The sequence below is a fragment of the Microcebus murinus genome, chromosome 11 (assembly GCF_040939455.1).
Source record: "Microcebus murinus isolate Inina chromosome 11, M.murinus_Inina_mat1.0, whole genome shotgun sequence".
NCBI classification, from domain to species: Eukaryota; Metazoa; Chordata; class Mammalia; order Primates; family Cheirogaleidae; genus Microcebus; species Microcebus murinus.
The window spans coordinates 58,507,544-58,523,991 of record NC_134114.1 but is presented as its reverse complement, the minus strand read 5'-3'; the positions used below and the strand labels follow the sequence as shown (position 1 = coordinate 58,523,991).

At 41.7% G+C, this 16,448-nt stretch overlaps 1 long non-coding RNA gene across 1 annotated transcript; it reads left to right on the top strand.

The window, feature by feature from the left end:
• LOC142873743 (uncharacterized) lies at window positions 1–15,659 on the top strand. Its single transcript, XR_012921702.1, has 3 exons — window positions 1–98; window positions 11,776–11,842; window positions 15,440–15,659. It is a non-coding gene; the product is annotated as an uncharacterized LOC142873743 (long non-coding RNA).
• Window positions 15,660–16,448: the final 789 nt, after the last annotated feature.

Sequence of the window (16,448 nt, the reverse complement as noted above, 5' to 3'; positions counted from 1 at the left end):
AGTTGCGGGCGCCGAGCCCCCGCGGCGGGCTGGGGCGGCGCGACGCGCGGCAGCGGGAGAAGGACTGTCCTCGGGCAACGCGCTCCGGGAGACAGAAGGTAAAACGTCACGTGGGGATCAGCCGTAATCGGCTTGGAGACCGATTTAAAGGGCAAAGTCGGCGCGGCGGCGGCGGCGGAGGCGCGGGCGGCTCTCCCCTGCGCGCGTCCCTCCCTGGCCCGCCCCGGCCCGGCTGCTGCCTCTGCTCTGGTGCCCGAATGGGGCGGGTCGTCGCGAGCTGGAGCGCCCGGTCGCACCACACACACGCTCACACGCGCGTTCGCACACTCGGCACAACGCGCGCACACACGCGCGCAAATGTACACTCGCACCCACACGCGCAAACCGATACGGCCCCACAAATGCACACGCAAATGCACGAAAACGCACACAAATGCAATGCACACACTCGTGCACAAAAATACACATTCACATACACGCAGGCAAATACGCGCGCACACAATACACAACTACATTTGCACAAATACACATTCACACAACATACTCATGCAAACAAGAATACACACAAATACACAGTCACACAAACACACCCACAATGCCCACTCCTGCCCACCAAAATACAGACCCACACAGAGACACACACTTACATAGTCAACTACACACAGGCACACACTGAGATGCTCACTCACACACACATTCACATACACGACCCACACACTCAAACTCACAAGCAAACAACATATCCTTATAGACACATTTACACTCATACACAAACATGCACATACACTCACAATTCACAATCACACATAGACTCACACAGGCAAAGACCCACAAACACATATACAGATGAACACAAATACATACATTCACATACAAACATGTAAATTCACCTTAAAACACTCACACAAATGCACACTCATGCACAAGCACACACACACATACAGACAAATACATATTCATGACATCTGGACACTCATAAACCCACTCTCGCACTCATTCCACATCCACAAGTATGTTCCCATGCAGTGGGGGAAGTCACAGGGTGGCTTTGCATACCCGAGCCACACTGGCTTTTCCACTTATACCTGCACTGTGGTATTTAAAACTGGTGGTGGCGAAGGTTAATGAGAGTAGCCCACGTGTTCCCAGAAAAGCATCAGGTGCCTTTGGTTCCTTGTGGACATTTTTTTGTTATTTCATGGAGTAAGACGCGAAATTTCAAGTGCAAAGTTTTCAACTGGGGAAAAATAGCCAAACCAGGGAGACTGCAGCTGGGGGCAGAATCTATCCCCAAAGGCCATGCTATCATAGGCTCACCAGATACCCTTTCTAGGACTGGATTCATTTGATTAACAAATCTGACAGGTACAGCCGGAAACCAAGACCCCCTGCTATAAAATGTAAGCAGGAAAAGAAATCAGGTACCCAGCAGTGGTGAGAGAAAGCTAGTGAAACCCCCAGGGAGTTCCTGTATTTGGTCCTGCCATACACATTTTTTTATTCCCCTTAGTCATTTATCATTAAAATGGTGTGCCATAAAGTGTTTATTGTTCAAAGCAAATAACAAAATGCTTTTCTGAGCGGTGAATCTGCGACAATACACCTGTCTTGTACTGCCAGTTGTGTGTTCACAAATGGCAGCCCCAGGGTTCTGCCTATTCTGTAAGTGCTGTTTTTGCAGAATATTTTAACTCTGCCTCACTGAGCAGCACAAAAAAAAATAATTTTTTTTTCATTTTACCTTTTCAAAAATCTTTCGCTATTAAAAACTGTGTAACAGGAAAATTGCCATTTTGAAAGTACAGTGTGAGAACTGTGGTCATTTCTCTTTACACATTTTTAAATATCTAAAGGACAGTGCTGTCACTAAATTGAGTTTAACCCAACTGGGAGCTTGCATTGTTCTTTAGAGGAGATACAACCACAGCGACAGTAAGGAAATGTAGGCAACGTGTTTGAGCCAGACTCTGGATGCAGAGGAGCTGGTGATTGCCTCAGGAGGCCTTTTCTTTCTTTCTCTGTGGTCCAATCCCAGCTCTGAGAACAGTGAGTGTGCAGACGTCTGCGTCGTGTTTTTAGCAGAAACCATTAAGTATGTGAAATTAGCAAAAAACAATTTAATGATGAGTATTTGAACCTTCTAATCCTTTGAGTTTTTTTGGATGTGAAAGATTCTTTTCTTCATTAAGCAATGTCTCTGGTATGAATACTAGTCTTACCCTTCCTGTCTCCTTAAATGTCATTTTCATTTGAACCACATGGAGTATTCTTCTCGACCTCTTGTCTGACTTCAAGTCCTACCACATACGATGTTGTGGCTGTCATCTGCCCCCCAGCCATGAGAGAAAGGAGCTCTGGTTTCCTCTGAAATTTGGCTGGTGACTGTTGTGGGTTTTAATTATGGAAATTCACTGCAAAAACCATTTATTGATCATTATGTCCTCAACACTCTATTTTGGTGATATAGAGGATATAGAGAAAAAAAGTTGCCTGTGTTCCTGGTGTGCTCAGAGCCTAATAGGAAGAGGCTCTAACGTTTAGGTGCTTCTCCTCACCTGATTGCTTCTCCAATGCACAGCCATCTCCCTAATCCCTGCGGCGCCCAGTGGGAGAGCTTACATGCAGTTGGCACACAAGCAATTCACAGATATTTTCTAAGATAATTTAATATTTGATCATTGGATTGTTAAAGTGGGGCACAAACATTTGCAAAAATTAGCTCCTTCTGCAAGATTGCAAGAGACGAAAACAACCAGAAATCCCTGGTTGTTTTCTAGAGATGCTATATCCAAGGTAGGTGTGTGATGGGCGTCTATGGGCCTTTAACCTCCTCATTCAGATGGAAACCGCATCCCTGGATTGGTGCCACCCAGAAACACAAAGGGCCAGGAGGTTATGTAAATGAGGACCGTTTTTCCCTCAGCCGATCAAACTGGTTAGCAAAAGGGACTGTGTTCCAAGTGGGTGAGAACAAGCTCTTCTGTGAATTCATTGTTCTCCCCCCACTGGCATTTCATGGACTCTTTCTTGAGAGGGCCAGTTTAAGTTGATTTTTTTAAGGCCAACAAAAATTTTCTCACTGATAGTCGTGAGAGTGTCCTCTTTGTGCTTTTCTAGGCAAGTGAAGAGGAGACATGAGCTACCATATCTGGAAACCCTAACTACTATTAATACTTATAGAGGGAGACATTATTCAGATAACATGATGATAAAAGGGAGGAAGGGTGGGAAGGAGGGAGGAAGAAAAGGGAGGAGGGAGGGAGGCAAGGAAGGAAGGAAGAAGGTATTTTATCTCAGTTGTCCAAAGCTTTCAAAGTTGGGGAAGTGGGGCATGTACAGCCTAATCCATAGCTTTTCAAAATCCCTAACTCAGGCCTTATCTTTCAGACACAGAAGGTAGGTTTTAATTTTTATCCCTTCTTGAAACTCTGTTTTGTTAGTAGAATTTAAATGGGCTTCATGAGTTTTTGTAATGACTTTACACTACTTTTTTTGGTTCTGTTCTCATTTTTTAGAAGCAAGTTCTGGCACTGTCACCCAGACTAGAGTGCAGTGGCATGATCATAGCTCTCTGCAACCTCCAACCCCTGGGCTCAAAGGATCCTCCTGCCTCATCCTCTGGAATAGCTGGGACTACAGGCGCAAGCCACTACACCTGGCTAAGTTTTTAATGTTTTGTAGAGATAGTGTCTCACAATGTTGCCTAGACTTGTCTTGAACTCCTGGCCTCAAGCAGCCTCCCTATGGTTTCTGTAATTCAGAAATGCCTCAGCACTCAGTCCTTGGAGAAAAATTATGTCAAGCAAAGCCAAGGTATTACCAAGATCCTTTTCTTGGCCTGACAGAAGATCATTTAGGGAATTGTCATCTTGATGACTTACAGACATAGAAACTACTGCATTTGATAATACAAGCCCAGTAATCCCAGCCTATTTCTAAAAGATACAATGTTACAATCTATTACACATATCTGATTCTATGTTGTCCCTTGATACTTAATTAGTAAAGTCCCGTTCTTCCCCAAGTATGTAAAACTTAAAAGGATTTAAGTTCCTCATTTCTAGCAGTCTTTTGACCAAAGAAAACTCTTTGTTTGCAAAATATAAGACACAACATTCTAGAACAAATTACTTAGATTTAATGAAACCATTTGTCTGATGTCTATATGATGCTTTTCCTAACTTAATGTTCTAGATAGCCAAAGCTTGTCCTTCAAACACTAAAAATAAATAAATGAACTGTACATCTCTGCCTTCTGAAAAATGAAGATAATTTGGCATCTTCTTGATGAGTTAAGGTCACTATTCTAAACACAACGTATCTAGGAGCTAGCCTAGAGCTGTTGCTAGCCTGTACTCTTTGGTGAAAATTAGAAAAAGGCACACCCTCCGGGAGAATGGACTAGGGAAAAGCTCTCCCTTAGGGCACACACAGCCCTGAGAAAGAGAACCTGGTGAGTAGATGATGACTTTATGTGAATGAAAAGTACCCCTCCCCTGAATGGATGCAGCTCTGTGCACACAGTTCTGTGCAGTGATCAACCTGAACAACCGAGCATGGCAGTGTGTGCTTTGTGCCCCCCTCCAGGTGGCCATCAACAGCTGTATTTTCTGAAATTCTTCACCTGTTCCACAAACCCAATCCCTTCCTTCACCACTCCTCCATCCCAACTCCCTAATTGTCATCTTCTGATTTCTTGAAGAATTGGGCACCAGGCTATCAGGCTTCTAAAAACTTTGTGAAACATAAATGTGAATTTATTGTACATGAAACTATAAGATCTCAAAGAACCTTCTGGAGAGTGAAGTGTGTCATCCTCTAGTTAGGACTACATGGAAATTATTTTGGCTGCTGGAGGTAGTTTTCTTTTGGCTTCTCAGCTATGCCCTGAAAGTGTAAAACATGAGTTTAAGCATTCACATTATATCCAGTAGTGGAAATTATGCATGTATTGTCAGGGTTCAGTCTGAAATGTCAGTGTTTGGAGCACTCATGGCCGAAGAATGACCAGACGCACCAAAGTTAGGCAAGCACGAAAATGATGTTTTTTGAGGAGAGAAAGATAGGATTAGAGAGCAAGAGCAAGATACAGGTTTACAGAGCACGATACATACACCATACGTGATGACTGGACCCACTGCCGCAATAAAGGGAGAGCAAAAGGAAGAGCACAAAAAGGGACTGGTTATGGTCTGTGTCTTGTTTAATAGTGCCCAGATTGGAACCTCCCTAGTGGCTCAGACATCACCATGGAACCACTCTAATTGGAGAGTTGGGAATTGCATTACTACACATGTGGGTTGTTCTAGGTCAATTTCTGGACTCTATGGTACCTATGCTATTTGGCTCATGGGTTAGAGAGTCTTCTGCATTCTTTTGCAGCTTGCACACTAAGTTATGATCGGCAAATTCATAGGGTATTCCCTCCTCCCCCAGGTATGGAGAATTAGGGTTGGGCAGGACCAAGATGGGGGCTACGGCACCCACTTTCATCCCTAGGAGCCCTGGAATCCCTTGCTATCTACCTAACAGTATTACTTTCATACTTTTTAGTGTCACAAAAAAAGTATAGGTCAACCATATTGAGATCTATCATATTCTGTTAAAAGAACAGTGACAATTATTAATAGTAGCTATTGCCACTATAAAACACTTTGCTTCTTTATGCTGCTTTCTTTTGATGTATATAATAGGGACAGCCTTAAAAAAGTTTACCTTTTCTCCAAAGTATATACATGAGAGAATCTCCAATATAGAGTAGCCCCCAATTTTCATACCAAGAATATACCAAGACACTTTGAGATTATAGGTTTCTCTGGAAATGAAATTATCAGAAACACCAAAGTTATTTCTGTTCAACAATGTTCAATACAGTGATATTTATGATAACAAAAAGTGGTAAATACCTTAACTGTTCACTAATAGGGGGAATGGTTAAATAAGTCATAATATGCAAGGAACTCTTGAAGACCCAAGGAAATACTCATGATTTAGTGGTAAGTAAAAACCCCATCATATTCCTTGCTTCCCTTTATACCAAAACTCACCCTTGAATAAATCACCTCTACACACCAGGCCCACTTCCTTCTCCCCATTTTCTCCTGAACCACTCCATTCATTCTTTGCGTCCCCACCACCCCATCAAAACCACTGTTGTCACGGTCACCAACAATCCCCATGCTGCCAAGCTCCATGGTCAGGTCTCAGTCAGCATCTGACTTGATATCAAAGCAGCATTTGATATAGGTGATCACTGCCTCTTCCTGGAAACACTTTTTTCACTTAGTTTCTAGGACACCACACTCTCCAGCCCCTTTCTGCCTCACCTACTGCTTCCTTACTTTCTCATGGCTGTCCTCCTCCTCTTCCTAACCTCTAACTAATATATTACCCGGGTCCCTCTCCTGCTGTCCTTTCTTCTTTATGTCTTTTTATCCATTCCATGGCTTTAAATAAGTCTCTCCACCCCCTCCTCCCCTGAACTGCAGACTTGTATATCTGCCTACTCCATATCTCTTCTTGGGTATCTAGTAGGCACCTCAAGCTCAACACATTAAAAACCGAGCTTTCCTGTGGGAAAAAAACAACTGTTCCTCCCACAGTCCCTCTCATCTCAGTATGCAGCAATTCTATCCTTCCATTTCTAAAGTCCAAAACTTGGACTTGACTGGGCACAGTGGCTCACTCCTGTAATCCCAGCATTTCGGGAGACCAAGGAGGGAGGATCACTTGAGGCCAGAAGTTCGAGACCAGCCTGGGCAACATAGTAAGACTCTGACCCTACAAAAAAGAAAAAAATTAGCTAAGGCTGGTGGTGTATACCTGTAGTCCTAGCTATTTAAGAGGATGAGGCAGGAGTTGGAGCTTGCAGTGACCTATGATAGCACCACTGCACTCCAGCCTGAGCATCAGTGTGAGTCCCTATCTCTAAGAAAAAAAAATTTCAGAGTCATCTATGAGTCCTTTCATCTTCTCATGCCCTGCTCAGCTCTGCCTTCAAAGCATATCCTGAATGTAACCACTTCTCACAGCTCCCATTGCCATGCCCTACACAGAGCACCACCATTTCTCTCCTGGACCAATGGAGTAGTCTCCTACCATCTCCACATGTTCACTCTGCCAGTCTCCATTTAGCAGCCAATGAGAACCCTTGAAAATACAAATCACTATCATGCCTCTTCTCTGTTCAATACCATCCTATATCTTCCCATCATACTCAGAATAAAACCCTGTCCCTTACTGCTTGGCCTTGTCCTCATGTTCCTCTCTGGCACTTATCACTCCCAGAGAGTCCACTTATTTGCTTGCTATTTTCTGTCTCCCTCACTGCTATGTCCTTAGTACCTACACTCCTGAACATTACTCACAGTAAGATTCCATGAATATCCATTGACAGAGAGAGAGATTGGGGTAGAGAATTTATTCAAAGAAGTAATAACAGGGACTCTTCCAAACCCAGAAAAAGATATCAATATTCAGGTACAAGAAGGTCATAGAACACCAAGCAGATTTAACCAAAACAAGACTACCTCAAGACATTTAACAGTCAATTTTCCAAATGTCACAGATGAAGAAAAAGTCCTAAGAGAAGCAAGAAAAAAGAAAAAATAAATAACGTATAAAGGAGCTCTGATACATCCAGCAGCAGACTTCCCAGTGGAAACCTTACAGGCCAGGAGAGAGTGGTGTGACATACTCAAAGTGCTGAAGGAAAAAAACTTTAACCTTAGAATATTGTATTCTGTAAACATATCCTTCAAACATGAGGGAGAAATAAAAACTTTCCCAGAGAAGCAAAAGCTGAAGGATTTCTTTCTTTTTTTTTTTTTTTTGAGACAGAGTCTCACTCTGTTGCCCGGACTACAGTGCCGTGGCGTCAGCCTAGCTCACAGCAACCTCAGACTCCTGGGCTCAAGCAATCTTCCTGCCTCAGCCTCCCAAGTAGCTGGGACTATAGGCATGTGCCATCATGCCTGGCTAATATTTTCTACGTATTTTCAGTTGTCCAGCTAATTTCTTTCTTTCTTTTTTTTTTTTTTTTTTAGTAGAGACGGGGCCTCGCTCTTGCTCAGGCTGGTCTTGAACTCCTGAGCTCAAACCATCCACCCACCTTGGCCTCCCAGAGTGTTAGAATTGTAGGTGTGAGTCACCACGCCAGGGCAGAGCTCAGGGATTTCATCAACACCAAACCTAACCACAAGAAACCTAACCTACAAGCTAAAAGGAGGTTTTCAATCTGAAAGAAAAGGATGTTAATGAATAATAAGAAATCTTCTGAAGGTATACAACTCACTGATTAAACAGAACACTCTATTGCTGTATTTGTGGTGTATAAACCACTTACAGTGGTAGTCTTCGGTAGGAAGACTAAAAGAAAAACCTATCAAAAATAACAACTTTTTGAGAGATAGATAGTATAAAATGATATGTATAGAAACAACAAAAAGTTAAAAAGGTGGGGGGGTGATAGAGTCAAAGGGTAGAATTTCTGTTAGATTTCTCTTTGCTTGTTTATGTGATTGTTTGTAAGCAGAGTTGTCATATGTTTAAAATAATTGATTATAAAATTTTTTGCAAGCCTCATATTAACCTCAAATCCAAAAACACCTATAAAAGTTACGCAAATAATAAAAAGCAAAAAATTAAAACACACTACCAGAGAAAATCATTTTTAATAAAGAAAGACAGGAAAGGCCAGGCGTGGTGGCTCACGCCTGTAATCCTAGCACTCTGGGAGGCCGAGGCGGGCGGATTGCTCGAGGTCAGGAGTTCGAAACCAGCCTGAGCAAGAGCAAGATCCCGTCTCTACTATAAATAGAAAGAAATTAATTGGCCAACTAATATATATATATATATATATATATATATATAAAATTAGCTGGGCATGGTGGCGCATGCCTGTAGTCCCAGGTACTCGGAGGCTGAGGCAGCAGGATTGCTTGAGCCCAGGAGTTTGAGGTTGCTGTGAGCTAGGCTGACGCCACAGCACTCACTCTAGCCTGGGCAACAAAGCAAGACTCTGTCTCAAAAAAAAAACAAGAAAGACAGGAAGGATGGAAGAAAGAGAGAACCACAAAGCAACCAGAAATCAAATAACAACATGGCAGTAATAAGTACTTACTTATCAATAATAACATTGAAAGTAAAGGGATAGAAAAAAGATATTCCATGCAATTGGAAACCAAAAAAGACCAGGAGTAGTTATGCTTCTATCAGATAAAATAGATTTCAAGACAAAAATTATAAAAATAGACAAAGAAGGTCATTATGTGATAAAGGAGTCAATAGAACAAGAAGTATAACAATTCTAAATATTAATATATGTGCACCCAACACTGGAGCACCCAGACATAGTAATATAAAGCAGATATTATCAGAGCTAAAGAGAAAGATAGATCCCTATACAATTATCACCAGAGTGAGACCGCTTCTCTACAAAAAAGTACAAAGTGCTTAGAACATGGTCCATCACATAGTAATGATGTCATTACCGAGGACAGGATGGAGACTTCCAACGGAAAAAGGAAGTGAGCACAGAGCTAGGCACAATGCCACCTTGAAGAGAGAACATTAAAGGAGACTCAGTGCTGGAATGATGTCTTGCGTTTTGGGGGTTGACATAGTGACCTCCCATTAAACATCCTTGGAGACAGAGGGAGAAACAGAATTCTAGAGGTGGACCTAAATCTGGCAATTCTTATTTTTCCTATTTTTTGGCTATCTGAAGAAAACAATGTATTTGTTCCCTGGATATTTTGAAGCTCACAATAAATACTAAGTTTAGAAAGTGTTTATCCTTTTCCTCATAGAATGGACTCATTATGTGTCTGTCTTTAATGGGACAGTTAGTCCAGTACACAGAAGTGTGAGAACCATGAGCCCAATCTCAACCTCAGGAATTCTGCCTGAGGAGACTGACACTAAAGATCCAGGAAGCAAATCAAAAGCAAAATATTCCAAAAAAAAAAAAAAAAACCTACATCAATCAACTCGCATGCTCTAGACTTGGAAGCTCAACAGTCGGATCACGTCTTTCTGAGCAGAGCCATCTGTTGGGCCCCTCAGATATGTTCCAATGATGTCCTGTGATGGGTCAGGTCAACAAGTGCCCCAGGCCCACAGACACCTGCTGAAAAGCTTTGCTGGGTTTGGCTTGGGGGAGACCCACTGCCTCAGGAGAAATGTGTTCAGGGAAAGTCCCCTGGTTAGCCCTGCAGATATGATATGCCATGTCAACAGAGAAGATACGGGGATAGCGTAGATGAAGTTTGTAATGGAAAGTATAGGGGGCGAGGTGGCAATAAATATTGCAATGAAATATCTTTTCTCTCTTGTGTGTGAAAAATGTACTCTTCATTCCGTTTAAAACCTCTCAATTCGGCCGGGCGCTGTGGCTCACGCCTGTAATCCTAGCTCTTGGGAGGCCAAGGCGGGCGGATTGCCCAAGGTCAGGAGTTCAAAACCAGCCTGAGCAAGAGCGAGACCCCGTCTCTACTATAAATAGAAAGAAATTAATTGGCCAACTGATATATATATAAAAAATTAGCCGGGCATGGTGGCGCATGCCTGTAATGCCTGTAGTCCCAGCTACTCGGGAGGCTGAGGCAGGAGGATCGCTTGAGCCCAGGAGTTTGAGGTTGCTGTGAGCTAGGCTGACGCCAGGGCACTCACTCTAGCCTGGACAACAAAGTGAGACTCTGTCTCAAAAAAAAAAAAAAAAAAAAAAAAAAAAAAAAAAAACCTCTCAATTCACCCCATGCTCTTATGCAGATGATGAGCTCAGGGGAAGTACTTGTGTTGCAGTTAGACGTTGATAATCTTCCATATCATGGGTCATGTACTCAAGCCTGAAAAACAGCAGGCCTTTCAAACTATCCCATCGTGGCAAGAGTATCTTGAACCACATAGGCAGTGTGCTTGGCAATAAACATGAGAAATAACAATATGAATGTTAAATAAATTATATGTGTGTAGCATGTGAGTTTATAGAACACTTTTTGTGTTACTATCACGTTTAATTCAATTTCTGTACAAATGTGTCATACAATTGGGTCATCTCTGCATTTCAAACATTTGAGGTGGGGGCAGGGATGTGATATATACAGTGAACATCAGGGCCTATTTCTTTAATAGCAATAACAAGCATTTGTAAGAGGCTTCACAGTTTACATAACATTTAAATGTATTTGTTATGCCTCATTGGATCCTTATAGCCTTACAAGGTAAGATGAGTATTATTCCTATTAGAGACTTTAACACATCATATTAACTGTTTTTGCTTCCAACTCTAGACTGCAGGTTCCATAAGTTTTCAATATATTGTTCACTATTTCATCACAGCACTCAGGAACTATTTATTTAATCGATTTTGATAGTGTAATTGTCCCCATGTTTGTGATCAGTGAAGAAACTGACACTTTCAGAAGGACTCATCTTGCCTGTTGTCACACAGCTGGTAGTGTAAGCCCTTGAATCCACATCTTGTCCCTGCCACTGCCTGTCCAAATGGTCACTCATTAGGGCTATCTGGCTGGCAAGGAGTGCCTTGATCCTGCTATAATGCACTACATTTTCTGGGCAGCTCTGTGTTATCATGCTGGACTCAGTTTCCCCTCATGCTGGAGGTTCAGAGATGTGGACGGTGTAGGACATGAAGCTGTAGTCCTTTGCTTAGGCTGAACTCTGAAAGTTTTGATACATTAGGGGTAAAAATGGAAAAGAAGTTGGAGGCAGTGGGAGTGATTTTAAAACTATAACCACATCTCTGTCTTCTAGGTGTTGGAGACTTGGATTCCCCCTGATGGAAGAAAGCTGTGAGAGAAAACTGTGAAGGAATCTGAACGTAGGTATTTGGCTCCGAAGCTCAGTGTTCTTTTGTAATACGTGTTATTGTGCGCAAACTCAGGGGAGAGTAATTTCTTTTTCTTCCAGTGGAGACTGGTGAGAATATACATGAAAGCACTCCTCTTCTTTCTTGGCATTATTTGCCCGCCTCTCTGCAATGGAACTGGGTTTTGGCCTCAGGGATGTGAGCAGACATGGTGGGCATCTCCTCACAGACCTCATCATGACTATCTCTTCTCTCCTTTTTTCCTCCAAAAGAGTGGAGATCACATGTTGAAGGTAGCAGGGTTACAAGATGGAAAGAGCCAGGGTCCCTGAGTCACTGCTTGGCTGTGAGCTCCCAGGAACAACCCAACCCCATGTGGAGCTGTGACATAAGCAACAAATCAACTATTGTTATATCCAGCCACTGAGATATTTGGTTTCTTGTTATAGCAACTAGCATTAATCGCCCTGACTGATACATTATTCTATGGATTTAAAGTGCACTCTGCTACAAACTATTCTTCGTATTAAAAAGAAATAGATTTATTGTGGTACAATTGACTCACCACAAACTTCACATATTTAAAGAATACTATTTGATAAGTTTCAATATATTTATATACCCACGAGACAAACACCATGATCAAAATAAGAAACATTTCCATCACCCCAAAAAGTAACCTCATTCCCCTTTGAAATCCCTTCTCTCACCTTTTCTTTCCCTCCCACCCCCAATGAAGCTGCTGTTCTACTTTGTCACTGTGAATTAGTTTGCATTTTCTAAAATTTTATGTAAATGGACTCATACAGTATGTACTCTTTTGTCTGGCTTCTTTCATTCAGCATAATGATTTTGAGGTTTATCCATTTTGATTGCTGAATAGTATTCTATTGTATTGTATTCTACTGGATGGGCACACAACATTTGTTTATACACTCACCTGTTGATGGACACTTGGGTTGTCCTTTGGGTTAACCCAGGGATGCTAAGATTTTGTTCTATGTTTTCTTTTATTAATAGAAGTTTTAGCTCTTACATTTAGGCCTATGATCCAATGGTATAAGGTATGAATTGAGGTTAATATTGTTGAATATGGCTATCCAACCGTTTCAATGCCATTTGTTGAGAAGATTATTCTTTCTCTATGGAATTCCTTTGTCAAAAATCAATTGGCTATACATGTGAGGATCTCTTTCTGGACTCTATTCTGTTAGTTTATCTTTATATATATATACAAATCTACATTGATATATATATTTATACCAACATGACACTATCTTGATTTTAATTTTCCAAAAAGTATTAAAATCAAGTAGCTTAAAACTTTCAGTTTGGTTCTTCATTTTCAAAATTGTTTTGGTTATTCTAAGTCTTTTGTATAATATTTTCATATAAATCTTAGCTTGTAAATTTCTACCAAAAATATCTTTCTGGGGTTTAGATTAAGATTGGCTTGAATCTACAGGTCAAATTTAGGAGAACTGACATCTTAACAATACTGAATCCTTCAATCCATGAGTAAGGTTTATCTTTTCATTTTTTTAGGTCTTCTTTAAGTTCTCTCAGCTGTGGTGTATAGTTTTTAGTGTACAGGTCTTGCACAACTTTTGCCAGACCTAACTTTAAGTCCTTCATATTTTTTGATGCAATAGTAAAGGTTTGTTTTAAGTTATTTTATGGTTGTTGATTGATAGTAGATAGAAATAGAATTAATTTTGATATATTAATCTTATATCCTGAAACCTGGCTAAATTCACTTATAAGTCCCTGTAACCTTTTTGCAGATTGTTTACAAATTTCTCCATAGTCAATCATGTTGTCTGTTAATAAAGATACCTTTGTTTCTTCCTTTCTTATCAGTATGCCTTTTATTTCTATTTCTGACTCTTGCTATAGCTAGGACCTCCAGAAAAAACGTTAAATTGAAGTGATAAGAATGTACATTCTTGCTTATTCCTGATCTTAGTAGGAAAAATTTTGGTCTTTTCATGATTAAGTATGATGTTAGCTGTAGATTTGTCATAGATGCCCTTAATCAGATTGAAAAAGTTTCCTACTATTCCCGCTTTGCTGAGACTTTTTGATTATGATTGGATGTTGAATTTTGACAGATGCTTTTTTGATGTTCTTATGGTTTTTCTTTTTTAATCTTTCAGTATTGTAAAGTAATAATTGATTTACAATGTTAAATAAGCCTTGCATACAGCATTAAACTCTATCTTATTATGATGTATTATCTGCTGTTTACCCTATTAAGTATATTTTTTTCATCTTCAACATTATTTTTCACCACTAAAAGTTTGATTTGGGTCTTTTTGTCTTCCATTCTCTCCTCACCATGCTCACGTTTCCCTCTCCCATCTCTGGCATATGGGATATATTTATAAAAGCTGTTTTAATGTCCTTGTCTGCTAATTTTGTCATTTGTGTCATTGCTGGGTCTGCTCTTTTTGGTTACATTTTTTCCTTACCGCAAGCCACATTTTCCTTCTTTTTTGCCATCTTTGGTTAGATGAACGGTGAATTCTACCTTTTGGGTTCTGTTATCATTGCTACTGTTTGTTTGCTTGTTGTAATATAGTCCTTTAAATATTTTCAACTTTGTTCTGGGACTCATTAAGTCATTTGGAGATGGTTTGATCCATTTGAGGCTTGGTTTAAGCCTTCCTATGTGGATCTAGAACAGCTTTCAGTGGAAGTTAATTTGTCCTACCCATCTGAAGGCTCTACTTTACACTCCACGTGTTAGCAAACCTTTCCATTCTGAATACTAAGAACTGGTGTAAACTTTGAAGATTGTTCCTGCTGCTTCTTTCCAGAGGTTCTTTTTCAGGAAGTTCTTACACATGCATGAGCTAATTAGGGTTCAGCTAAAGACTGTAGCAGAAGCTTTTGCAGATTCGGAGCTCTCTCTTTATGCAACTCTCTCTTCTCCAGCAATCTGTCCTGTATATTCTAGCCACTGTGCTCACTGAGCTCTTCAACTCAGGGAGGCCATCAGGGTCACTTTGGATTCTCTTGCTCAGCTCTGCAGCCCAGCAATGCTCCCTGGGCTGGGGCTGGGCCACCCGGAGGGCTCATCTTGTTTGCTTCCTTCACTCAAGGATTATGGTCCGCTATTGCCAATTTTACCATGTCTGGAAACCATTGCTTCACATATTTTTTTGTCCTATTTTTTAGTTGTTTAAGGCAAGAAGTGGAAGTTCTATCTTTGTTCTTGGGAAATAATTTGACAGTTGCTCATAGAAGATGGAGAGTTGATGTTGCTGGGATAGTTACAGGGTAAACAACAGGCACCTTGACCCACATGCAGGAGAGACTGAAAAAGAGCTGCACCAAGCTTGGCAGAAACTCACCATGGACTGGATTATTGATTCCTACCTACCTGAGGCTTATTTAACACAGAGGACCAGAGATGGCGCATGTTGGATCCTGAAGTACCGTTGGGTTCTTAAACAGAGGGCAGGTGAAAGGCCCAAACTAGCCTAAAGGCCCAAACTAGCCTAAAGGCCCAAACTAGCCTAACCAGCTTTTCGCTTCTGTAACTATGCTTGCTCTTAGGTAATTAAGACCCCTACCCCTCCCTTTTTCTTTTTCTTTTCCCGTAAGTGTCCCTTGCAAGTTCTCGGAATTGGGTAGTGGTCGTGCAACTGGTTGTGCAAGATGGAGCTACTGGAATTTCCCCACCCTAAACTCCCCAGCCACCTGCGTGTGGTCTCGCCCCATAAAAACCCTAAGCTTGAGAGCTTCGGCGCGGCAGCCTCCCCATCTCGGTGATGCTGTTTAGCCCCTGCGCTGCGCTGGAAATAAATCCTCTTGCTCTCTTGCATCAAGCCTCTGGACTCTGAGTCTTTTGGGGCGGTCATCTCTCTCCAAAACGGGCTGTACATTTCTACGGCCCAACACAGGCATGTGTTTTCCACTAATGAACATGAAGCTTACTTCCATAAAATCATCCTGAGAGGAGGTTGCTTCTAAGATAAGAAAGAAGAACTGGAGAGGAAAGGCTGGACAGAAGGGACAGAGCCGCTCTCTCCAGAAGCAGGAAACTCGTGCCTTAGTCTCCATGTTTAACACCTGCATTCTCTGCTCTCCCTGAACTCTGAGTTCTCTGTGCTTCTGAGGAAGATTAAATAAAGGATCTATTCCATGCTTGGAATGGGTTGGTAAAGGTGAGTGCTGCTTTTCCTGCCAATGGTCCTTCCAACTGGCCTGAGGAAGGAGGGGCTCCAGAATTGCATTCCAGCTGCAAGGTGAAAATAGACAAAGCCCACTGGGGCTGCAAACTCAGGGAGGAGGCTGGAGCAGGAGACTCTGTGCCCACACCTTCATGAGACCTCATAAGGAAGCAAGGAAGCAGCTTTTATTTTTTTGTTTTTTGTTTTTGAGATAGACTCTCACTCTATTTCCCTGGCTAGAGTGCAGTGGTGTCATCAGAGCTTAATGTGGCCCCAAACTCCTGGGGTCAAGCGATCCTCCTGCCTCAACCTCCCTAGTAGCTGGGACTACAGGCATGCGCCACCATGTCCAGCTATTTTTTTTCTATTTTTAGTAGAGATGGGTCTCACTCTTGCTCAGGCTAGTCTTGAACTCCTGAGCACAAGCAATCCTCCTGCTT